General features: G+C 35.5%; 1 non-coding gene across 1 annotated transcript; it reads left to right on the forward strand.

Annotated features, from left to right (window-relative positions):
• Window positions 1-13,733: 13,733 nt before the first annotated feature.
• TRNAD-AUC (transfer RNA aspartic acid (anticodon AUC)) lies at window positions 13,734-13,805 on the forward strand. Its single transcript has one exon. It is a non-coding gene; the product is annotated as a tRNA-Asp (tRNA).
• Window positions 13,806-26,437: the final 12,632 nt, after the last annotated feature.

The following is a 26,437-nucleotide window of genomic DNA, read 5'->3' on the forward strand; positions in this document are numbered from 1 at the left end:
TTTTCAATTGACTTTTTCTCTTTGTAAGCCTCAAAACCTCTATCAATTCCTATATTGTTGTATTTTCTTTCAATTTCGGGAAAGGCTAAACCCTCAACTAAGGTTGAGGATGAAACCTCACAAATGATTAGCAACAGATAACTTTCATGTAAATTGATACTTTTCCAATGATATGAATTGTATTTCTCTTTGTTCTGTTTATATTCAATTAATTGTTGATCACTTTTAATTGATTGCTTGGTTTATTTGTTTAAATATTGGATGTCCATTGTCATTTTTTCAATGGATACTGATAAGTGTCAAATATTCCATATTTGGACCCCTATATTTACATTAGTTAATCCTTTAGTTGTGTCGTTATTTAATATTTTGTGTTAGTTTTGTGTTTTTAGTATTTTGTAGGTCATTGGAGAAAAATTACAGCTTTAAAGGGAAAAATGCGAAGTTTGGAAGAAAGCATACTTTGAGAAGACCTAGATGACGTGGTTAAGTTTAACCAAATCCAAGAAAAGGTTAAATCGGATTAAAGATCAGATTGGATAAAATTTCAGATTGGAGTCAAATTCAGATTCTACACATGTCTCAGTATTTTAACCATAACTTTCCACTCAAATATCGGATTAAAGTGATTCAAGTGGCGTTGGAAAGCTAACTCAAAATATTACAATTCGTTGTGACATATTATTTTCCTAATTCGGGTGGTTACTATGCCAAAATTTCCCCGCAAATAAAGGACGAATCCTATTCCGATTTCAGACTTCTATTTTGACTGGGAGACAGACCTTAGAATTATCTAGGTTTAATAGGGCTTCTAGGACTTCCCTAAGCCTATAAATAGACCTCTTTGCACTCAAGAAAATATACAGAATTCTAGAGAGCAAAATTCTATAGTTTTTCTCTTTTTAGTTTAGGTTTTCTTTAGTTTTAGGTTTTATTTTTATGTGGAGCTAAATTCCCAACTAAGGTTGGGGATGAAGCCTCACCGATGAAGAATATCAATACTTTCATGTAAGTCTTTATTTATCTATTTTTATTGGGTTTAATATTTCAATTGTTTTACTTCTTTTCAATGTGTGGAGTGATTCCTGGATATCTTTTGTGATTCAAGGATACACTTGATGATTTAAGATAATTTCACATAATTGATTGCTTGATTTTATTTGCCTAAATAATTGGATATCTCTTGTGATTTGTTCTACGGATACATTTGGTGTTTCAATTAAGATTGGATATCTTTTGTGATTTACGGATACATTTGATGATTTAATTGATATTGGATTCCTCTTGTGATTTGTGCAATGAATGGATACATGAGATGGTTTTGATTAACTGTTGAAGCATAGTAAAACATATCTTAGATTTTAATTGTGAGAACTTCATATTAATATTGATAAACATGGAAGTATGTTGTTTTGGGGGCGTTACAATAGCTGACAATAGAAGTTCCAACACTCAAAGGACATCCATCTGACGGAGCGACTACTTTCGGACCAGCCCCCATCGTTCAAGACATGCCAACACTAGTAACTCAGCTGATCCATGAGATATGTAAGCTACGGTAGGAGGTCGAGCAACTCCATACGACATTGAACACCCACATCACCACCTTTACAGAGTAGCAAAGCAGGTGGGTGAGTGACTGACGTACCCTATCTCACTTGAAGTGGACATAATCATTTTAACTGACTTGGTGTTGGGCATTGTACTTCACTTTCCCTATAGACAACTTTTAGTGTTTTGTTTTATTTCCACCATTGTAATGGTAATTTTGGCTCAACATTTCGGTTAATATTTAGTTATTTCCCTTATTTTGGCAATTTAAATTTAGATATTTCTTTTACATGCATTGTATGTTTTGAGGTAATTTTAATTAATCATTTTGTCAATGAATATTAAAATTTTATTTTATTAAACTGAAATCTCAAGGAAAAAATTTTTATCAGAGAATTTGATGCCCCAAATATTTATAACAAAAAGAAATGTATTTATCCACATTAGTCACTTTTTTGTGTAAAACGCCCTCTATTTAAAAGGACTTAAATTGTTTTCTGTAAAAATTCATATATCAATTTTTAATTTATCTTCTGATCAAATTTTCAACCATTACCGAACGTTCATTGAAACCCTATCCTCGAACGTTTAACTAGGACCACCGAGCGTTCAATAGAAACCCTAAAACCCTTAGTACAACAACATACTGAACATTTGGGAATAGTATCGTGAATGTTTGAGCATCTTTGAAAAGCAAATTTAACCTATTAGCCACCTCCTTCAACCTTATCTACACACCCACTCCTATATAAATCCACTCCACATGACCCTTTAGACTCCATTCACTCCCATGCACTCCACCAAAACCAAATTTAGAGAGAGAGAGAAGGAGATTTTAGAGAGAGAAATAGGAGTTTTGGTGCTAATCCATCTTCTCTTAGGTAAAACCTTGAGTCATACTCGTTTTTCATGTTGAATATATTCTGTTCATATGATTTACCATAATTTTTACAAGTCTTGAATACGGCAAAATACATTTATAAATTATTCTTTTTAAAAAGACCATGATTTTCGAAAAAGATGATACACTTACTCTTGTTTTTCAAGATTTGTCATGTTGATATGATTTAACATGTTTCTATTGATTTATTAGAAACTTTGGTTTTGAGTATGATATGTGTTAGGTAGGATTTTTAGGGTTTTGCATACATCCTAGTACCTACCAAACGTTTGACCCTTGCTAACCAAATGTTCGACTACAATCAATATCGAGACTGAATGTTAGGAAGTACCCATAAATAGATAATTAGATTTTTTTAGCGATGGTTTAGCGTTACATGCATAAATTAGGTTCACGACGGTACTATGTATAAAGATAGACTATGTTTTGTAGTAGCAAGGAAGTCAAAGATGTCGGAATCTAAGGATGAACGGATAAGGTAAGTAAATACTTACAAGTGCTTTAAATAAAAACATGCAATATGTTAGTTGACTGAGCATGCGTATGTTGTGAGCCTATTACTTTTTATGCAAATGAATCAATGTTTAACTAAATGAATAATAATTGCATCGACATGGTACACTGGTACGTGGAGTATAATGGCCATGGGCTTACTATTAGGGGTGGACAGATTAACCGATTACCGATTACCGACCGATTACCGACTTTAACAGAACCGATATTAATCGTAACCGATAGTTATCGGTTGGTAATCGGTTAAAAATTTTATACCGATAAGCTTATCGGTCGGTTAAAATTTTTTTATCGAAAAACCCATATGACTGATAAGCTATTTTAATTTTTAATTTTTAAAATTTTTATATTTATTATTGTAGTGGATCAATATAAAAAAAAGCTTCAATAAGGTATTTTAGCCAAAAATATACTCTAAAATAACTAATTTTTAATAAGCTATTTTAGGCTTTAGTCCAACAAAACGTATTTGAACCTCCAAAACAATTAATTTTTGGCCCAATTAGCAACCAGTAAAAGCCCAATAAAAAGCCCACAAAAGCCCAAACTGATTTAACCGACCGGTTAACCGATTACCGATATGATCGATAATTTTCGGTTAACACTTCTTATCGCTCGGTAATCGGTTAGGATTTGGTTAACCGATAGCTTATCGGTTAACCGACCGATAAGCCCATTAACCCGTCCTAACCGACCGATACCCAGCCCTACTTAGTATAGGGGCTTGACCCTATGGTCAAAATATGTTTGTTGTTAATGTTTTACTTTAGATCCAATGGTTGTTTGTAACGAGCGCAACCATGTTTGAATGGTAATTACTATGGATGGCTGGCATTAGCAGTGTGGGTTACTTGAGGTTAGAATTGATCGATCTATTAGGGAGCAAATGGTATGGGTACGATATCCGAAGCACCGGTATTGTATTACAGGTCCCTCGGGAAAGCGCCAATGTGATGCACCAAAAATTTAAAACCTTAATCACGACTGTTAAGGAAAACAAACATTTTATTAAATTTTTTTTAAAATTTTTTATAATGCAACGATTCCTTGCAGTTGTTTAAAAAAAAAAAAAAAACCCCTTTTTATTTTAAGAAAATAACCAAAAAATTATTTTTAGCTTCTGACCAAACGTTCGATGGGGAACCACCAAATGTTCGATTGGGGACCACTAAATGTTTAATGTTAACCCTAGCACAAACGCTCGAGGGACCACACTAAATGTTTGATTTGCAACCCTAAAACAGTTGGGTAATAGTACACCGAACGTTTAGTGACAGTCTAAAAAACAATTTTAACCAATTCTCCACCATGTCTAGCATGTAGGCCACCCCCACGCCTATAAATACCCCCCATCTCCGCCCTTCAGCCCCATCCTTCACTTCCCCCCTCCCCCCCACCCTAAATCTAGTAGAAAGAGAGGGATTCTAGGGAGGAAAAAGGAGGTCTTGAGGCCTTTTTCCCTCATTAATGTAACCCTTGCTTTCCATGTTGTTCTTATAATTTCTAAGCTTCTTGCAAGTTTTACAGTGCCAAGGCTTTTTAAGCTTGTGTCATGATTCCCCTTAAAAAAAGCAAAAGGGTTTTAGAATGCTTTAAAACACTAACTGATCTCACGAACTTGCATGTTATGCCTTAGTTTGTTTGTATGAACCCATTAACGGCCTAGGATGAGATTGGTTAAGTGATGGTTTGAAAATAGGAGCTTTGCATGAACCTTGGCATTCTGATCGAACTTTCCATGCTCTCTGACTGAATGTTCGACCTCAAGTCCGAATATTCGATCATATGACAGAACGTTTGACCAGTGTCCAGAATAAGTAAAAGTTTGGGTTTTGTGACCTTCTAGCTAGTTTCTTCTTGACTAAGGCTCTAGTTGTTTAAAGTAGTGATAAGTGCTGAATATTGCACATTCAAGCCCCTTAACTCGCATATGTTAATTCCTTACCATTGTTAGTTGTTTGATTTTGTGTTGTTTTAGTGTTTTTAGGTTCTTAGGACGAATACAAGAAATACCATTGAATTTGGGCTTAAAACGCACTTTGAAAAGCTACTAGCAAAACTGGGATCGAGCCCACTCAACCCTAGGCTTGAGCCCACCTGCGCTCAAGCACGTAAGTCACTAGGCTCGAGCACACATGCGCTCGAGCGTGCAAGCAAGAGGGCTCGAGTGCATCTGCGCTAGAGCATCCTCTCCACCAAGCTCGAACGCATCATGCGCTCGAGCGCATCCCCCATACTTTTAGATAGAAAATATCTTATTGGAGGCTTGGAGATTTGAAGAGAAGAGGAACATGGCAGGAGGTCATCCCAGCACCAAGATAAGCAACTAATTCTGTAATATGGTGTTGATGTAGCCCTTTCCAAGTAACAATGGTTTAAATGTATTTTAATTTGGATTTTTCTATATGCATGATGGTTCTATAAGTGTGAGAATTAATCTTAATGTTTATATTCAATCATTATGAAATTCTTCTCTTTTCTTTGAAAGCCTTTTATGTTGATTGGACTCAATCCTTCATATTTTCAGTGATTATATGAATGACTGTTATACAACGATTTTAACTGACACATGATCAATAGGATTTAATAGGCGATGCCTAAGGGAGACGGATTGTAGTACACCCTAGTTTAGTGTAATTTAGGTAGACAGTTCGTACCAACCGAAGATGGGTTATGCTTATACTTCGTTTGTGTGTAGCCTATTAAAGAATTAGATAATCCATACCTAGGGAAGATGACTCGTACTCCATCTTAGTAGTTAGGTGGACAGTCCGTGCGAACTGGAGATGGATTGTACTTATTTCTTAATGATGGTATTTTCTTGACTACTAGAGTGAGACAAACCCTATATCATGCATAGTATCAATTTCCCTTATTAATTTATGGTTGACCATTGTTATGCGGTTAGTGGTGAAATCAACCTCCTATCCTCTCTTTCATCACTACTGATACGTGCTAAAATATTCATCTTTTTAGCCCTTAACTTACATGTTTTAATCATTTGGTTTTGGTTAATTAGGCCATTTTAATTCATTTTTGTGTTTTTCATACTTTTGTAGGCTTTTGGAAGAAAATGAAGTAAATCTAGATGATTTGGGCTCAAAAGAGAGAAGATGGAAAATTGGGAGCTCTCTGACACTGCGATCGATCACAGGGTACCTACGATCGAACACAGTACCCGAGAAGACAAAGCACAATCCAGGCCAGGAGCGATCAAGCGCATGCCAGAAGAGGATCGATGGCAGACCTGCGATCGAGCGCACACGGGTTGCGATCGATCACACCCGTGCGCAGGAGACATATCAAGTGGCGGCCAGATTGTCATTCTTTCCATATTAGGGTTTTCCAACTCCCAATTGTAATAGGTTTTGGAACCCTACAAAATTCCTTGGTTTACTACTTTGTCAAGGACTTCTAAAGCCTATAAATAGACCCTTAAGCCTTTAGAATATGTATGCTTTGTAAGGAGAAGAAGAGGAGCTCTTGAAGTTCAAGTCTCGAGTTTATTCTTTTCTTTTATTTATGAAGATGTTTAACATCAATTTTATGTGTAGCTAATTTAATTAGTAGGGCTAGATTGAAGCCCTAGTTATGTTTAGTTAATATTTCAATATTGATTAATGCCTACTTACATGAATTCCTTATATGTGTGTGCCTGATCAACATATGCATGTGGTATGAACTAGTTAGTTAAATCAATTTGGATGGCCAAGTCCTAGGTTTTACATAAGTAACAAAAGAATCCATACTGCGATTCTTGGGTTGTTCAATATGGGGAACCGGGAGTGTATGCCATGCCCTAGGCCTCATGTATACATCATGCTAAATCCCTTAGAAAAGAAAAGAGTTAGAGTATACGCCATGCCTAACTCGTTGCTTAGGGAAATCTATAACCTTAGGAGTATACGCCATGTCCTTAGGTTGACAAACATTTGATATGCATAACATGATCAAAGCATCGGCATATTGTTATATTAGCTAAATATAATTAGTGGTGGATATCAACGCCCTACCTTTTATTATCATCACTTAGACAATCAACCTTCGTTCTACTTAAGGAATTTATTTTTAAACATAAATTCAGCAATCCTCATGGGAATGATCATGTACTTGCACCATATACTACTATGTTGACCTTGTGCACTTGCAGGTAAAACGTACAATTATTTACCTATTAATTTATGTAGATATTTTGCACATCAACTACTATCTTTACTTTTTTACATTTAGTTATAATCAAAAATCAAATCAATCATCTTTTAAATTGAGTTTTATTTAATCTTAAAAAGCTTCATAACAACACACACGCAGTCCTTGAGGTTCGACACCCTCTGTATACTCCCATCCCACAAAAATTCGTCATATTGCGAGTGATAATTTTATTATTGATATTCTTGTACAAAGAAATACCACATCAATTTTTGGCGCCGTTGTCGAGGACTATTTAACGGTTGCATTATTAAGTTTCAAATATTACATTTTGCTTAATTATTTCCTTTTTTTTTCGGTTTTTTTGGGATTTTTTTTGTGCCCAAGTCCATAGCTGCGCAGGAGCCCTAATACCCATGTGTTCAAGCCCCAGCACACTGCGCTCGAGCCCCAGCATCTGTCGGCAGTGCGATTGAGCACAGCTATGGCGCAATGCATAATTCCAGCAACTACAACCTCTGAATTTCCAGCACTCCAAAGCTGCATTTTCGGGCCGCTTGTGAGTTTTTTTTTTTTTTTTTTTTCTTTTGTTAGTTTATTAGGTTAAATACCTTTTAGCCCTCTGTGGTTTAACAACTCTATTTTTGGCTCCTAAGGTTTAGTTTTTATTACAGAAGGTACCTCGGGTTTACATAAAAAAGGAGATAGTACCTCTGTCTAAATTTCGTCCAAAATTTGACGGAAAGCCACATTAGCACTATTAAAGAATCGACACGTGTCCATATATTAATTAAAAATATTTGAAAGTTAGAGAAAGAAAAAAAATTTGGAAAATTGGACACCAACCACCTCCATTTTGCCCTTAGGGGTGGCCGGCCACTCCCATTGGGGTGGCTTCAGCCACACCTTGCCGGTTTGAGGGTGGCCGAACCACCCCAAATTGGTTGGTCTGGGGGTGGCCGAACCACCCCCATTGCCCTTGAGGGTGGTTCAGCCACCCCCAAGGGCCAACCCTATATTCTTTTGCTTTTCCCACACTTTCCCAGCAACCAAACATAGAACACCACTTAAATTCAACCACACCCCAAAAAATCCAGATACAGAAATAGAAAGAAGGCAAAACTCAAAGCACCTAGAGCACCATTTGGAGAAGTGAGCCATCCACGCTGACCCTGCTCCGTTAGACGCATCGATCTAATAGCAAAGATTTGCTTCCAAAAGCATTTCCTTTTTGGCACTTTTGACTGGAACACAAAGTCGCTCAAGTACTTGGAGGCTATGAGTCGATCAGAGGCCATAATGGGGTCGGGATTTGGCAGGCACATTCTCATAGCCAGCCAAGGGTGGCTCGAGCCACCCCTTTCCCCTGTTTTTTTTTTTTTCCTAATTTTTAATTTTAAAATTTTAATTTTGTATTTTTAATTAATATATGGCCACGTGTTGATTTTGTAATGGTGCTGACGTGGCTTTCCATCAAATTTTGGACGAAATTTAGACAAAGGTACCATCTCCATTTTTATGTAAACCTGAGGTACCTCCTGTGATAAAAATGAAACCCTATGTGGTAAAAAATAAAGTTGTTAAATCACAAGGGGCAAAAATGTATTTAACCCTAGTTTATTTTATTTTAGGTTTGTTAGTTTAGTTCATTTAGGGATACATCCATGATAGACATTGAGCATGAAACATGTACTCTTTTGAGGATCATAGTGAATATTATGCACAGTTGAATCGAAGATGAGATCAACTTTTAGCATCTCTCACTACCCCTACCACCTCTCCTGCTATTCCAACACCCGATGGACCATGTTCATATTGCTATAGTCCTTACACTACCAAAAAATAATTTTTTTCTCACTGGAGTTTTCTGACGTGTCAGGGTGTTTGACCTGTCAGAAAATTTTTCGGACGTAGCGTTTCTGACGCACGTTGATTGTCAGAAGCATAGGTGACAAGAAAAAAATTTTCCTGACGTGCCAGTCGGTAGAAAGTCAGAATTTTCTAACGTGCTATCGTCTCACACGTCAGAAAATTTTCTGACGTGGTAGTTCTAACACACGTCAGAAAATTAAAAAATTAAATAAAAAATTAAAAAAAAAATTTTAGTTTTTTCTGGGCTTTTTTTTTTAATTAAAAATTTATTAATTTAAATTATTATTTTTTTTTTTCGTATTCCTCTGCACGGCAGCATGAGGAGCTGCCGTGCAGATCTGTGTTTCTCAACACAGCTGCACCATGGTGCAGATCTGCACCGGTGTGCAGAGATGGTGCAATCTCTTCCTCTTCTTCTTTTTTTTTTTTTTTTTTTTTTTTTCTTCTGCTTCTCTTCTTCCTTTCTTTTTCTTCTGCAGCTTCTCTTTTTCTTCTCTTCGATCTCCCTTTCTTTTTCTTCTTCTCTTATCCTTTTCTTTTTGTTCTCCTTCTTCTGCCTAATTTCTTCGATCTACCTATTTCAAAAAAAAAAAAATTTCTCCGATCTGCCGTGGAGAGAAGGGAGAGGAGAGAGAGTGAATGGGAAAAATAAATGAAGAGGGAAGAATAAAAAGACGAAAAAAGTGGAGGGAAAATAAGAAGGGGGAAAAATTTCAAAATTTCGGCCTTTTTTTTTTTTTTTTTCTGACGCGTAATATTTAGCACGTCAGAAAATTTCTGACGCGCCAAACTATGCGTCACAATTTTCTAACATGCTATTTTTTAGCACGTTAGAAAATATTTTTTGACGTGGCGTTTTTTGCCACGTTAGAAAATGCTGACGTGGCAAAAATCATGTATTGTTTGCCACGTCAGAAAATAGCCATTTTTTTGTTGTGTTAGCACTATGTTAGAAATTTTCCTACCACTAGACAATTTTCTAATTATTCTTATGAGCATGTGAAGACACTGTCCTCTAGACCGAGGAATGACCCTTATTCTGATTTCTATATCCTAGAATGGAGCTACCATTCAGATATCTCGTGGCAAGCCCAAGCTCCTAGAAATTTAACCCCCAAGATTGCACAATCTATGAAGCAGCCCTTCCAGTTGTCTTCCATAACAACAATACCAGGCCGAGCCACCTCCTCCGAGGAGTTCTGACTTTGAAGAAAAGGTGTTGGCTGTTCTCAACAGACTGGATGCCAACGATCAACTGCTGCATTTTCACTCTCAATCCATTGCAAAGATAGATGCCCAACTCGAACAAATATCCAATACCCTCAATAGGGGAGAAGAAGGAAAGCTTCCCACTCAGCCCATGGCCAATCCTAAGGGACACTACATGGTGGATGGGTGTACTTCTTATCATGAGCAAGCTTTCACCACACTAAGGAGTGGGAAAATGGTCAAAAATCACATGGAAGAGAGGAAGGGAGAGCAAATTGAGGGCCCACATAATCTACATCGGGCAAAAGGCAAAGAAGTGAACACTGAGGCTTCTTCATCATCTACTTCTATTCTCGAGACACCATATAAGCCCTAAGCACCTATTCCCGGTAATCTGAAGTATTCCTTTTTAGGGACAGACACTCTCTCGGTCATTATTGCTTATGACTTACCAAGAGGCCAGGAGAGTAGTCTTTTAGGTATGTTGGAAGAGCAAAAAGCGACCATCGAGGTAGAAAAATTCCCTGCGTATTCACTTCATTTTATTCCAGTTTAGGATTCCCTTCCGAATGAGAAACTGTTTGAGAATACTCCGAGTGATCTGCCTCGATTTGCGGACATTATGAATTACCTTTATATAGGTAAAATTTATTTTCTTTGGTCCAAAAGAAGAAAAGACTAGAGCTTCAAATTTAAAATCATGGGGCAGAGAGCACTGAGCACATCAAGGTTGTTGATTCCGTTGACTTGGTGGATCCCAAATATTTTGACTAGATAAGTCAGCTTCATAGGTTCAAGCACAAGCCCTGCGTACTCGAACCTCACTCCATCAGGGTACATAATCTCCATCCAGGTCTATTTTCTTCATTGTTGTTTCATTCTTTGATTATATTTTGACAACAATGCACTGCACTTGACTGGTATTTGGTTGGAATATCACTTATTTTTTTTCAGGACATGTGTTTTAGTACTCAAGTTTGGGGGTATGGCATGCCCCACATTTGCTCATTCATGTATTACTATCCTCTTGCTCTTGTTTTTTAGTTTTGTACACACATTGGGGACAATGTATGATTCAAGTTTGGGGGTATGGAAGAACAAAACACTGTCCAATATTTTTGTTATTCTTAAACATGTGGTTGAACACATGATCATCTGACTACGAAATTTGAGTCTTGTTACTTTTGGCAACATGACTTCTTGTTCAATTTGATTTACCATGAGCACACTAGCACATGTTTGTGAGGCATCAAATTTGAGACCAATTATGTTTGTTTTCAATATCAAGAATACAGTTGAGCAACTTATTGGATGAATAACCTTGGCATATATTAAAAAAAATAAAGTTGATCAAGTTTGAGTTTCCTACTGAGTAACCGGAGCTCTTGCCTCATTAAGCAATGAGTGTTCGCATCAAAAAGTGAGATGTTTCGTTTGATTGATAACATGGCTAGCTTAGCTTCGTAGTTTTTTTTACTCGAGTTAGTAAGTCCTCAGGGGTGTTTTTACACCTAATGCCCTAAAACCATGGTTTATGAGTCATTGGCTTAACACTCGAAACATGGGTGAATTAGAAAGCTCAAGGGAGCTAAGTATTGTATAGCCTGCAGAAAAGAAAGAAATAAAGAAAGAAAAAATGTATGCTTTGGTTGTTTTATCTGATAGGAAGTCCAATAAATTATGAGATGGTGATTCATTTATATTGAAATTACTTTAAAGCCTCATGATTATGTGTTAATTCACTTTGCACTAATTGTAATTTGTTGTATCTCAAACTACCATTTGTAAGTGATTTGATTTGTGATTTCTTGGAATTTTGAACATGAAGTTTATCTTTTTAAGCTTGACAATGAGTTTTTGGCGCCCTTGCCGGGGATTGTGTTAAATTATGTCTAGAAATTTTTTTCTTTAGTTTAATTTAGTTTATTTTATTTATTTATTCTTTCTTCTTTGTTTTCTTTAGTTTTTAATTTTGTTTGTTTTATGTTTTGTTTATTTTTGTTTAGCTTTTATGTTTAGTTTTTTGTTTCTGTTTCTGTCCGCAAATCTGATTTAATTTGCGACAATGCGATCGAGCACACTGCTGCCTATGAGCCCTATATGCTTATGCTTTGCGATAGTACACATGAGCGCCCATTCCAGGGAGATCGAGCACAGCTGTGCGATCGAGCGCAAGTGCACTATGATCAAGCGCATAGCCAGACAGTAGTACTAAAGGTGTTGATTTCAATTGTGCTTTTATTTTTCTTCTTTTTTTTTGTTATTTTTATTTTTTTGTTTTTGTTTTCTGTTTTCTTTTATTTTGCCTTTTGTTTTCTGTTTTTGTTTTTAAATTCTATTAGTTTTTATTATTTTTATTTTGTGGTTTAAAAATTTTTTTTTTTTGTTTTATGTCCGCAACTTTGAGATACCATGCGGCAGTGTGATCGAGGGCAAGTCCTCAAGATCGCACCATTGCCAGATAGCAGTACTAAGCTGCTATATTTCTAGTCTGCAACAATGCGACAGAGCACCCATCCAGAGGAATCAAGCATACCACTGCAATCGAGCGTTCCTCCATCTAGCAGTACTAAAGCTGCTATAAATTCCAAATCTGATTGGTTTCTTTTTCATGCAGGGTCGTCAATCTCATAATTTAGCAATCATTCCATACGACGCTTGCTCTATGCACTTGAGTACATGATCTCCTTACAGTGACAAGTGTGCTTCAGTTCAAGTTTGGCGATATGCTATAAGCCATGCTATTCCAGATAATTTCGTCCATATCCCGGATGAATTCTTTTCATGTTATAGACACATTGGGGACAATGTGTAATTTAAGTTTAAAGGTATGGGAAACACATTTACATACACTTTGTCCCAGTTTTGTTTTTGTTGTTTCTTTTTTTTTTTTAATATATATATATATATATATGTGTGTGTGTGTGTGTGTGTGTGTGTGTGTGTTCATGTTTGTCTCAAGATTTTGGTTGATCTGAAAAAATTGTGATTTGATTTCATTGGTGAGCTTAAAATTTTGAACACATGATCTAATGATAGAATTTTTCAGTTGGTTACTTGCTTAAGGCAGTTGAGAATTCACATGTTTGATTTGATCTTAATTACACAAGCACATTAGCGCATAATTTGTAAGGTATGACTTGAAAGGCTGATATGTGTGTTTCTATTGCTTGGGTGAAACTAGATGATTTATTAGATGGATACTTTGACATATATATATATGATAAAAAGAAAATGATCATTGATAAGCTTTTCACTAAGTAACTGGACCTCTTGCTTTAAAGCATTGACTGTTCACGTCAAAAGGTGAAGAATTTTGATTTGGTTAATGTCATGGTTAAGTTCATTTCATAGCCTTTTTTACTCGAGTTAGTAAGTCCTTAGGTGTGTTTACACCTAATACCCTAAAACCACCTAGTTTGGGAGTCATTGGCCTAACACTCGCTACATGGGTCAATTAGAAAGCTTCAGGGACCAAGTTTTTGCTTAGGGAAGTATTTGCAAAACAAGTTTTTGCTTAGGGTATTTGGCACAACAAGTCGTTGTAGTATAGTGGTAAGTATTCCCGCCTATCACGCAGGTGACCCGGGTTCGATCCCCGGCAACGATGCCAAAAACTTGTTGTGCCAAATACCCACCTAAATTAATAGGCAAATACTTGGTACGTTTTACTCGCAAGTGCACAAGATCAAACAATAGTATAGCAAGCAAATATGAGATCATTCCCACAAGGATTGGTAAATTTTGTTTAGAAGTAATTTCATATTTAATTTACAGATAAAATTTAATTGTCACAATTGAATTGAAATAAAGAAATAAAATAAAAGATGAACTAAAACTAAAAATGATTAGGGTTTTGATATCCATCATTAATCAGATTAATTAAGATAACAATATGCCAATACGCCAATCATACCAGTATATTTAATGTTTGCCAACCAAAGGGCATGCGTGTATACTCCTTAAGATATAGATTTCCCTAAGCAATGAATTAGGCATGGGTGTATACTTTAATTCTTTTTTTTCTTAAAGAATTTAGCATGGATGTATACTAAGTTGTTCTTTAAAAGAGCATAAATCTATGGAAATTGACAAACACATGAGGCCTAGGGAATGGGTGTATACTCTCGGTTCCCCATGTTGATTAACCCAAAAACCCGGTGTGGATTGCTTTTGTTACTCTATTAAACCCAAGACTCGGTCATCCAAATTGATTTAATTAACTAATCCATACTACATGCATATGTTGATCAGGCAAACACATATGAGAAATTCAAGAAAACAGGAATTAATCAAGTTAAATACACCAAAATATAATTGTAGCAAAGGCGTCAGTATTGAAATCCTAAATAGACATTATTTGGGCTTCAATCGAGCCCCAATTAAAATATAAACTACATAACAAAATAAAATGTGGAAGAGAAGAAAAACGCAAACTCCTCTTGATCAAGCCTTCAATTCCTTTCTAGAGCTTGTGCCTCTTTCTCCACACCTTTTTCTCAGAAGCTAAATGGTCTATTTATAGGCCTAAAGAAATCCTAAAACCCTTAGTAAACCTAGAAAATTCGTAGGGTTTAGTCCTATTTCAAGTGGGATTTGGAATACCCTAATATAGAAGTAAAAGGAATTCTAGCTGCAGCTAACTATTCTCCAACGCACGGGTGCGATCGATCGTAGCCTGTGTGCGCTCAGTTGCACGTCTACAGTCGAGTCTCCTTGTCTGTGCATGCAAGGCTGCACTTGCTTGTCTGGACCTCTCTAGAAGTACGGTCGATGGCAGGTCCCCTGCAATCGATTTCACTACAAAAAAACTTTTGCTTGCTTCAAATCTTCTAGCCTTTTTTCCAATTTTGTCCTTTAAGCCCAATACTTCTAGGAATGCTTTCTTCTCTTACAAACACCTATAAAACAAAGGAAATAAAAAAATGAAATAAAATAGCACAACCTACAAAACTAAGGATTTAACAAATGTAAGTTAAGTGCTAAAATATGAATATTTTGGCACTTAACAATGTCAATTCATTTTGTTATGATTTTTGTTTTCATGAGAGGCTAAAACCCTCAACTAAGGTTGAAGATGAAGCCCCGTCATTGATAAACATTCATGTTCTTGTCATTTTATGTATACAATTCGATGTTTAATAAAATTTTTGTTCAAATTTAATTCAATTGCTGGATTAATTTCATTGGATTGAGACTTATATCCAATGTAATCTATGGATACAATGGAAAATTTGTCTTTTATTCATGCAAAGTTTTATATTCGTTGTGTTTCATCCTTGGATACATCGAATGATTTGATTGAAACTTATATCCATTGTGATCTATGGATACAATGGATGATTTGATCTCAATTTTATATTCGTTGTGATTCGTTTAACGGTTGGATTCATCAAATGATTTAATATGCATGTTTACGAAATTTGAACAATGTATAAAACCAATTGTTTGTCAGGTGTATGCATAAAATGCAAGAATATGTTGTTTGATTTGGCGAGGCAAATTTGGAAAACCTTAGTGCTTTTCCATTAATTGTTTTTTAAATCACCTTGTTTATTTTATTTTGTACGACACAATTTGAAAATTTGGAACTAGGTTGTATAGGGATTAATTTAAATTATAAAATTGGTTTTTGCAACACAATTGCCTGTGGTTTGACCTCGCACTTGCACACACTTCATTAAAAACAACATGTGCACTTGCGAGTACAATTAAATTTGTACATCAGCCCTTGTTGGGGCCACGTCATGCAGTACTAGGTGGCTCTAATACCACTTGTAACGACCTAGAAAAAAGCGCTAGCTACATCTGTGCTATCACCCTAAAAGGACTAATCAATTTGGAGCTTTCCTAGAATTCATTATAAAGCTCAGTTTCACCTAGTAACTAGGCAATATGAGACTAAGCACTCATGACTATCTTTATAAACAATCCACTCTACGTGGGCTTTTTCTCATCTTCCTAATATGGGACCGGGGTGTTACAAATTAACTGGCAATTAACTCCACAGTTCGACTCCCAGCCTTACGCCTCGCAGGTAAAGACTTAGGGTCTTCTACTCCTCGAAAAGAAAGGATACTAAATAGCGGAAAGTATTAAAGTTCTATAAACATTAATCATTGCAACCAGAGCATCTACCAAGGAACATCAAAGTAGCTAAAGTCACACTATATAAGTCATCTTTACAAGGGATCTATGATATACCTTAATATGCAAGCATGCATAAAAGCTCTTAAATCTACAACATCACCCAAAAGTACTAGTTACCATAAGCACCCGCCTAATCTCGCAATAAGTCCTCAAGCATCTCCGGATCGAATTCTCCACAATAGCCAGATGCTTCACGGTATCCATCTTCTGCTAAACTATCTATAACAACATAGTTGTACATATGGAGAAAAAGGGAAATAATACAAGGGTAAGTCCGATGACTTAGTGAGTATAAATGCACACGACGTACCCATCATTAAATGGTTAACTCAGTTGTTTATAAAGCACATGCAACATTATGGATGACAGTTTATCAAGAATGCAATATAGATATAATATATGCTATAATATGAGAATCATTTCATAGTTCAACAGTATGGTCTACCCAAGATATTACCCCTTCTCAGCATAGTTGGCGCTATCCCGAGTGACCTATAAGACAGTGTCGGTGCCTCGACCATTGTACGTTAACATCCATAACATTAGTGGCACAACCAAGTCTGACCTCGGATGGCCCACACCACTAATAATGTTCGTCCTATAATGACCAACCATTAGGGAATGGCTGCATCGGTCACAAAAACTATTGGATCCAAAGCCCACACACACACATTTAACCATAAAAGTTTACCTATATAGTAAGCCCATGGCCGTTATCCCGCACGTACCGGTGTACCATTTCATATGATGCAATTAATCTTATCCATCTTTTGCATGCATGGTTTTACAAGTATCATCATTATCTTGTTAATCAACATACGTTTTTACAAAAGAGAGTTCACAGTAGTTCCAAAATGTATTTCATGAGAATTGCAAAATATGCATGTTTGATATATATATATATATATATATATATATATATATATAAAATATTCATGCAATGCGGGAAAAGTAACAAGCATCTATGTAAGTTTGTACTCACCTGGGTCGTAAGGCTCCTTCATAAAATCCTCTTGAGGCTCCATAACTTCGAATACTAAGAAAAAACCTATCATTTGTTATAAATCCAACTAAAAAAAAGCAAGAACATGAAAACAGAGGCTATCGAACGACTAGCCAAAGTGGCGTTCCCCAGAGCACTTCTGACCATACGTCTGGGTCCGTGGCCATACGTCAACCCAAAAGGCTCGTACGTCCGGTCTCGTGGCAATATGTCTGCCCAGAAGGTTCAGGTAGAACCTCATTTAGTTCAACCATCCTCCTATCCTCCTAAATTGGTTCTAAAGCTACCAAAAGGATTCCTAGGACCTCCTATCTCAAAACAACACCTCAATGTAAAATGAAATATGCCCAACAAGAATTAAATGCTAACACATCCCAAATCATGATTAAGGGCTACAAACTACCAACCGCTAACTATGAAAAGCACTTTAACAGCATAACGACTAAGGATAATGATGAGTGCACACGATGAGTGCACTCATGCGTGCAGTCATCGCGTGCATATGTGTGCACTACATAGGAGAATAGATGATTGAGTGCGCTTGAATGCACAAAGTGTGCGATTGAGCACACCTATCCAATCTGGCAGTAATTTTATCCGAATTCAACTTGTAAAACCTTAGTTTTAGGTCTATAAATAGATAATTATTATATTAGTTTAGGGAGGCTGCGAATTTCGAGATTTCAGAGGAGAAAGAAGAGAGTTTTAGGGTTTCCTAACTTTTGGATCTCAACTTTGTGATTCCATATTTGTAAGTACTCAATTTTCCATTATGAATTCAATTAATCTCGTTTTATCTTTCAGTATGAGAGGCTAAACCTTCAACTAAGGTTGAAGATGAAACCTCACTTATGATTAGCACATCATTCCATGCATGTAATATTTCCCAATTTAATTATTTAATTGCCATATTGTTTTACTTTAACGCAATTGGATTGAATAATTTTTGGATATCTTTTGTGATTCAAGGATACACTTGATGATTTAAGATTATTCAATATAATTGATTGCTTGGTTTTCTTTGTTAAAAATTGGATTTCCCTTATGATTTATACTCTGAATACAATTGATATTTTGATAAAAATTGGATACTTTCTTGTGATTTACGGATGCAGTTAATGATTTAATTATTTATTGGATTTATTTTGTGATTTAGGTTATGTATGGATACATTGGATATTTTGATTAATTCAAGCTAAGCTTAGAAGATTACCTCCTTGAAGTAAAACCTCTAAGAAATCTCTCATTCTCCTCCAATAACTCACAAAACACTTACACAGGGTTTCCAAAGAGCACAAGAGCGAAAATGGTTCATAAGGGGCAAGGGGGTAGGGGGTATTTATAGGTGAAAAAAAGCTGAGGGCGCTGTATGTTGTTCTGAAAAGTAATGTACGTACGGTACTATAGGGGCGTACGTATGGTACTATTTACCCAACGGTCCACAGCTTGCATCATACCTTCAGGCATTAAATAGTGGTCAAACCAAAAGTTAGCGTACGTCTGATGGTCCTCATACGTATGTCCTTGTACTATTTACAAGCGTATGTACAGTGGTCCCCCTGCGTACATACTTACTAAAGACAAGAGCGTACATACGGCGGTCCCCACGCATACGTCCTCACTAAAGACAAGAGTGTATATACGGTGGTCTCCAAGGGTACGTATGGTCAAAAAATAGAAAGTTTCCGAAATGCCCTTCCAGCTGTTTCTAGTGACCCAAAGCACAAATTAACCCTTTAACTGAGCTACATAAGCTTAGTTAATTATTTGGGTCACTACACTCATCCTCTAGAGATGCCTATGGGATTTAAAAGGCTTGTTGCATACTCTAAATGCAATTGTGTATCCCACGAAAGAAGGATTTAATTTTTGTTTTTCAATTTATTTTATGTTTTGTATTGCTAAGTGACTAGCAATATGTAAGTTTAGGGGTGTGATAAGCGCCGAATGTTGCACATCCAAGCCCCTTAACTTGCATATGTTAATTCTTTAGCTTTGTTATTTGTTTGATTTTATGCTATTTTAGTGTTTTCAGGTTCTTAGGAAGAATACAAAAAATACCATTGACTTTTGGCTTACAACGCACATTGAGAAGCTAGTGGTAGAACTGGGATTGAGGCCACTCAGCCCTAGGCTCGAGCGCACCTGAGCTCGAGCGTGGAAGTCATTAGGCTCGATCGCACATGCGCTCGAGCGGACAAGTAAGAAGGCTCTAGCACACCTGTGCTCGAGCACCCTCTCCACTAAGCTCGAGAGCGTCCCCCTTGGGCTCGAGTGCGCATGGGCTTTCAAAATGCGGCAAAACTCCAAATCCACATGGGAAAGGGTTTTCAGTCTCCTAGTCCAACTAGGAGACTGTCTACGATTTTTTTAGGACTTCCTAGGGCTTCTAGGATTTGTTTTACACACTATAAATAGGCCTCTAAGCCTTAAAGAGAGGTGTGCTTAGTTTTAGATAAAAAATATCTTCTTGGAGGCTTGGAGAGTTGAAGAGAAGAAGAACATGGCAGGAGATCATCCCAACACCATGATGAGCAACTAATTCTGTAATAGGGCGTTGATGTAGCCATTTCCAAGTAACAAAGATTTAATTGTATTTTAATTTGGGTTTTTCTATATGCATGATGGTTGTATAACTGTGAGAATTGATCTTAATATTTATATTCAATCATTATGGAATTATTCTCTTGTCTTATAAAATCTTTTATATTGATTGTACTCAATCATTTATATTTTCTGTAATTATATAAATGATTGTTATAGAACAATTTTAACTGACACATAATCAATAGAATTTGATAGGTCATGCTTAGGGAAGACGGATTGTACTATACCCTAGTTTAGTGTAATTTAGGTAGACAGTTCGTACCAACCGAAGATAGGTTATGCTTATCCTTCAATTGTGTGTAGCCTATTAATGAATTAGATAATTCATACCTTGCAAAGACGAATCGTACCACATCTTAGTGGTTAGGTGGACAGTCTGTGCCAACCGAAGATAGATTATACTTATTTTTTAATGAAGGATCATACCTATATCATGCATAATATGAATTTTCCTTATTAATTTATGATTGACCATTATTATGCAGTTAGTGGTGAAATCAACCCCCTATTCTCTCTCTCATCACTACTATCTTTACTTTTATGCATTTAGTTATAATCAAAAATCAAATCAATCATTTTTTAAATTGAGTTATATTTAATCTTGAAAAGTTTGATAACAACACCCACACAGTCCTTAAGGTTCGACACCCTCTATATAGTCATATCCACAAGGATTTGTCCTATTGTAAATGATAGTTTTATTATTGATATTTTTGTACACAAAAAAACCACATCAAGTAGGTTCTCTAGTACTGCGCATAACGATAAACTATGTTCATTATAGCAGGAACTCGGGATGTTAAAGGATTTGAGCGAGCGCACGAGCAGTGGTAGAGATATAGGGGGGAGAGGCAGGAGCACCCGCCCCCGGTAAAAAAAAATTTGTTTACCGCCCCTACAAAAAAAAAAAAAAAAAACTACTCCTCTAGTTTCGAACACGCTAAATAAAAGAAAAAAAATAATAATCTTACCCTAAGTCCCTAACGCACATCCAGTTCGCTTCTAACCAGCAAAACTCAATTTGGTTTGAGAAAAAAAAAATCATGTCAAGCATAAATATCACTTGAATCTATACAGTTCGCTTATGACCAACAAATGCACAACATCAGCGTCATGTCAGCCTCACCATTGACTTGTTTGCATATCTTTATGTTTTGTTTATACAAATCCGTTGTTTAATGTAATGTATGTTCATTTCAATTCAATTATATGACAAAATTGTGATTGATTGTGTTTATAAATTGTGAAAATGTTAAATATTCGTTGTATTTCATCCAATGGATACATTGCATCTTTTGATTTACTTTGGATATTCATTGTCTTTTGTGCAAGGCATAGATACATTGAATCTTTTGAAATAAACCATATATGTTTTGTGATTTGTAATAAGGATGGATTCATCGAATGTTTAATTGGTTTATAAAAATAATATAATATATATAGGGATCTATTATTTGTCGGTTGTATGAATGAAAACATAAGAATGTATGCTTTGATTTAGTGAAGTGAATTCTGAAAACCTGAATAATTTTATCATTTGATTTAATTTCAGTTTTTATTTAATTTACCATTTTGCAAGACACAATTCTAAACTAAGTTAAGATAGAATTAGTTTAGATAGAAATTAATTTTTGCAACACAATTTCATGTGGATCGACCTCGCACTTGCACACGCTATATTTCACATGACTCGTGCACTTGCGAATAATTATAATTTGCACATCAAAATACAAATCTAAAAAAGAACAAGAGAGAGTCTTGCCGTTCTTCTTATTTCTCAACAAAAAATTGTGCAGCGTGTGGCTGTGGGTCGTGGCTTAGTGCAGAATTTGAAGGTTTCCTCTGTGCAGAATTTGAAGGTTCCTTTATGGGTTTGCCTTGTGGCAGCATCAAGCATGTGCCGTTGGATCGTGCAAGAGCCAAGAGGTCTTGTGAATCTGTGTTTCAGCATTGGGTGGACTGTGGAGATTGAAAAAAAAAAAAAAAAATGGTAAGACAGTAACTAAGAAAGAAGAGATCTTTAGCATTTTTTATTAATAGAACATCTCATTTTCGACATCTGTCTTGTGGTTTTGTGTGGATAGCAATGTGGAGTTGTGGTCTTGTGGACAGCTAGCATGCGGGTGTGGCCGTGTGGGGCTGTGGGCCATATGGCAGTGGCTTAATGCCTAGTGGGTAATGGCTATTAAATAGACTTACAATCTTGTAGTTGCAACTTGCAACTTGCATTGTTAGATTTTTTTTTTTTATTATTCATCTAAACATACACGTACAATCTTCTATAGAGGGGTTCGTTGCTAAGTCAAAAGTGGGTGTGTGTTAGTGGCTTAGTGAAATAGAAAAAAATAATATTAATAGTAATAATTAGTGGGTTAGTGGGTGTGGGCCGTGTGGCTCAGTAGCTAAAGATTAAAACTAATGTTTGGATTATCTAATTTGAGATTTCATAAGATTAAAACTAACATTTGGCTTATCTTTATTATTGTAGCATTGTTTTGGCTTAACTCTCAGCATTATTGTTGTTGGGGGCTTCGGGGGACCTTGTTAGGAGAAACAGGTCACGCTCAAAGGTACAATTTTTCTTAGACCCTATAGATTGTGCTTAGTTTATATTGCTAATAATTTATGCTGTTGTGTGTTTGTAATGCCATGGGATTAAGATTTTGTATAAGTATTTTGATGTAGAAAAATTATACGAGTTTTGTCTTAAAATTTAATTCCAGATATTTGATTGGAAACCGTTGCTCATACCAAATCAAATTAAAACAACTGACGTGTTTCTCCTTTAAGTGGGCAATTTGCAAACTCTAATATGATTGACTAAAATTTTTTGAGCTTTTTGATTGAATATATCTATCATTTTCATCATTTTGTTTATCTTATTTTAATAAAAACAATATTGTTATTTTTTTTGTAAGGTGTGTTTTATATACTTTGGGATTTTGTCAAGCATCAACGAGTTTCAGAAGATTATTGCCAATCTCAGGTTTGTTCTTTTTATTAATTCATTTTAGGCTAATAGTAATAGCTATCGGAATATGCTAATAATTTTATTATAATATCATTAGACTATGTTTTATTAGCCATGAATTGTTTAATATGAGAAGTATTAAAACTAATAAATAAATAATTTTTCATGTTTCTGAAAAATCTTAGATTACAGCATGGGCAAGCCAAAAACAATTGATGCATTTTTTGAGAAACAATTGTTTGTTATTTACCATATTATAATAAAAATATAATATATAAAGAGAACAAAAAAAAATTATTATAATGTTTTATTATTTTATTTTTGCCCCTAGTAAAATTTAATCCTAGATCCGCCACTGCGCACGAGGTAAGTAAATACTTATGACTGCTTTTCATAAAAATGTGCGATATGTCATCTTACTGAGTACGGGTGTGTTATGAGCATAATTACTTTTCATGCAACTGGGTAAATGCCTCAATAACTGATTAATAAGATACATTGTATGATATGGTACACCAGTACATGCGGTATAATGGCTATGCGCTTACTATATAAACTTGATTCTATGGTCAAATGTGTGTGTTAAATGGACTTTGGATCTAATGCTTGTTCCGTGACCGGCGTATCTATGTTTGATTAGCGGGTTATTACAAGACGTACATTATTAGTAGCATGAGCCATCCGAGTTCAAACTTGGTCGGGTTGCTAATGTTATGAACGGTAGCGTATAGTAATCGGGGTACTAGTATTGTATTACAAGTCCCTCGAGACAACGCTAATCCTGTTGAGAATGGGTAATATCTCGAGTAGACCATATAACATGATAGTTGTAACCTATTAATGCATTAGTTTTTTGCATAAAAACTTATAGGCAATTGTCGTTAGAACTACGACTATACATCTTAGAAATTAAAATTATACTATTATGGTGTCATAACAGGGACAACACCTCATTTGCTTACCAAAAATACATGTTTACTTTTGCATGTAACAAAAATTCATCTCATACTCAACTGTGAGGTTTACTTACTAAGTCCTAAACTTACGAAGTGTTTGCGACTTGTTAAGTTATTTGTTTTAAGAGGACATTTAAAGTGAAGAAGCTAGAAGTCTATTTTACATGCACCGGGTTTGATTAGAATAACTGTATTTCGATTAGTAAATCCCGGTCTATGATTAATGGTAATATATGCATACCTTGTGATTTTTAGATATCTCAAATCTATCATTTTCACCCTCTGTTACATTTACTCTGAGTATGCTTGACGAACGATTCCTTTAGTTAGTTACAAGTTAACTGAATTGGAGAAATTGCCAGTAACCCTACCAAAATAGTTAAGGCCAGTTTTGGGGGTGTTAGAGCCAACTCTACCAAGAAGGGGTTAAGGGCTTGGATAGACCATACGAAGAATAGCTATGATTTACTACCTATATACTTATAACATGATTTCCCCGCATTAAATATCAGTGGTTGTTATTCGAATTATGTCGCAACATTTCCTCAAAATTAAACCACATTTTCATGACATAGTAATAGAGACAATGCACCTTATATTTGTGAAAACCTAAGTCTACTTTCCAAGTTATAGATTGTTACTTAAAGGCTCATGGCATACTCAGTATAATATTTTCTTACTAATTCGTGGACTTACATAGTTATTTGCGGTTTAGTAGGTTGCCTGCAATTAGAGTATGAAAGTTTGCTATGATGAAGATACCAAGTGAATATTTTCCATGACTAGGTTTGGTTAGTATTTATAGTATTGTTGGAAGCTCTAGGTCTATAATTGATGATACTACTAAAATATTTTATGATTGTAGTAAATCTCAGATCATGTATTTCCACTTTCCGCTTATCTTCACTCTACTATGTTATATAGGTGATACCATCAGTCAGTTACTAGTTAATTGGTCTGAAGGTATTGCCAGTAACCTTACGAAGGTGAATCGAATTAATCTGTTTTATTTTTGGGGCTTTACAACTATGAATAGACTTTACATTTGAGAGTTTGAATACAAGTATATAACATTTGAAATTCAAAGCTATACAATTTAAGATATATATAGGAAGTATATGTTTTCTTATATGGTAGAGTTTGTTGTGGAGATGAACTCTTGTATCATTGATGTGTTGATAGGATAGTCGATATATTTGAGTTTGAAACTGACGTAGGGTTTGAATCTTCTATAGATGTAGTGCCGTGAGAAATGGTAGGTTAGTTAACTTCACTCAACCATCAAAGAGATAAGATAAGAGCATTACTGTTGCTAGACATCTTAAGTGCCCTTTAGATTTTATATTGAGAATGCTTGTTTTTCTTCTCCGGTCAAACTCCCGTTCAACTCCATTTATATATTTTTTTTAATTTATAATTGAATATGTAGAACCTACAATAGATCTAATGGTGAATTTAAAAAATAGTTGGACAAGAGATAGACAATAATTGAAAGAATAACAACTCTCTCTATATATAGAGAGAGAGAGAGTAATAATGCTATTTTTTTATATTAATTTATAATGAAATAAGATTTTATAATTTCAAATGAAATAAATAGTATTTATTTTATTATCAGATTTTAAAGTTAGTATGTCTAATAGTGTACATAATTTTACATCATTTAAAAGACATTTTAACATTGACCTCATATGTGCCATTAGATGCACTAAGTTTAAATTCTGGCCATGAAATAGATATTCTCCTTTCATTTGAAATGGTAAGTGCTTCTCGTAACGGCTATTTAAAAAAAAAAAAAAAAAAAAAAAGAAGAGAGTGTTAGCCACTTAAAATACACGTAGAGCCAGTTTGGCAGTGCGTTTTTAAAGAAATAATTCACGTTTTTAAACCAAATCGCAATTTTAGAGTATTTTGGATTGCGATTTTAAAAGCACAAATTTTAAAATCGTGGAAAATTTCTGTGCGATTTTAACATATTTTACTAAACGTCTGTGCGATTTTAAAAAGTAGCGATTTCAAAAACACAATTTTTAAAATTGCATTTATTAATAAAATGAATGTGAAAAGAATCATTCTCATCATAGAAAACAATGAGTGAGACGGATGAAAACGCAACCTATCTAGAACAAGAAGGAATCCAAGTGTGTCCTACTTTCCACAAACAGATATTGACCAGTTAAACACGTATAACTAGAAAATTCAAGCGCACTCAAGAAGAAAATTAATTCCATTAGAGTCGCTTTTGAGTGCAGAAACCAGAGAACCCTAGGGAAGAAAAAGAAGAAAGGCGCATTGGTCGTGGTCTTCTCAAAAGAAAAGCAAGAAAAGAAGGCTGGAGCCTGGAGCCTGGAGCCCTGCTTCTTATCCTTCCCAATATGTCAGGGCGTGTGGCTACCCTGTGCCCATTACATATGGACCAGTCCATGGATTGCCAGCGATTCTTCCTGTTTTCTGCTGCAACCCTTTTTCTGAGTGCGTGTGAGGTTGGTATAATTAGGGCAATAAAAACAAAATAGAGCAAAGGCAATGAGTAGTCTAAGTAAAAGCAAAGAGAG

Source organism: Corylus avellana, chromosome 4 (assembly GCF_965113065.1).
Source record: "Corylus avellana chromosome 4, dhCorAvel1.hap1.2, whole genome shotgun sequence".
Lineage (NCBI taxonomy): Eukaryota > Viridiplantae > Streptophyta > Magnoliopsida > Fagales > Betulaceae > Corylus > Corylus avellana.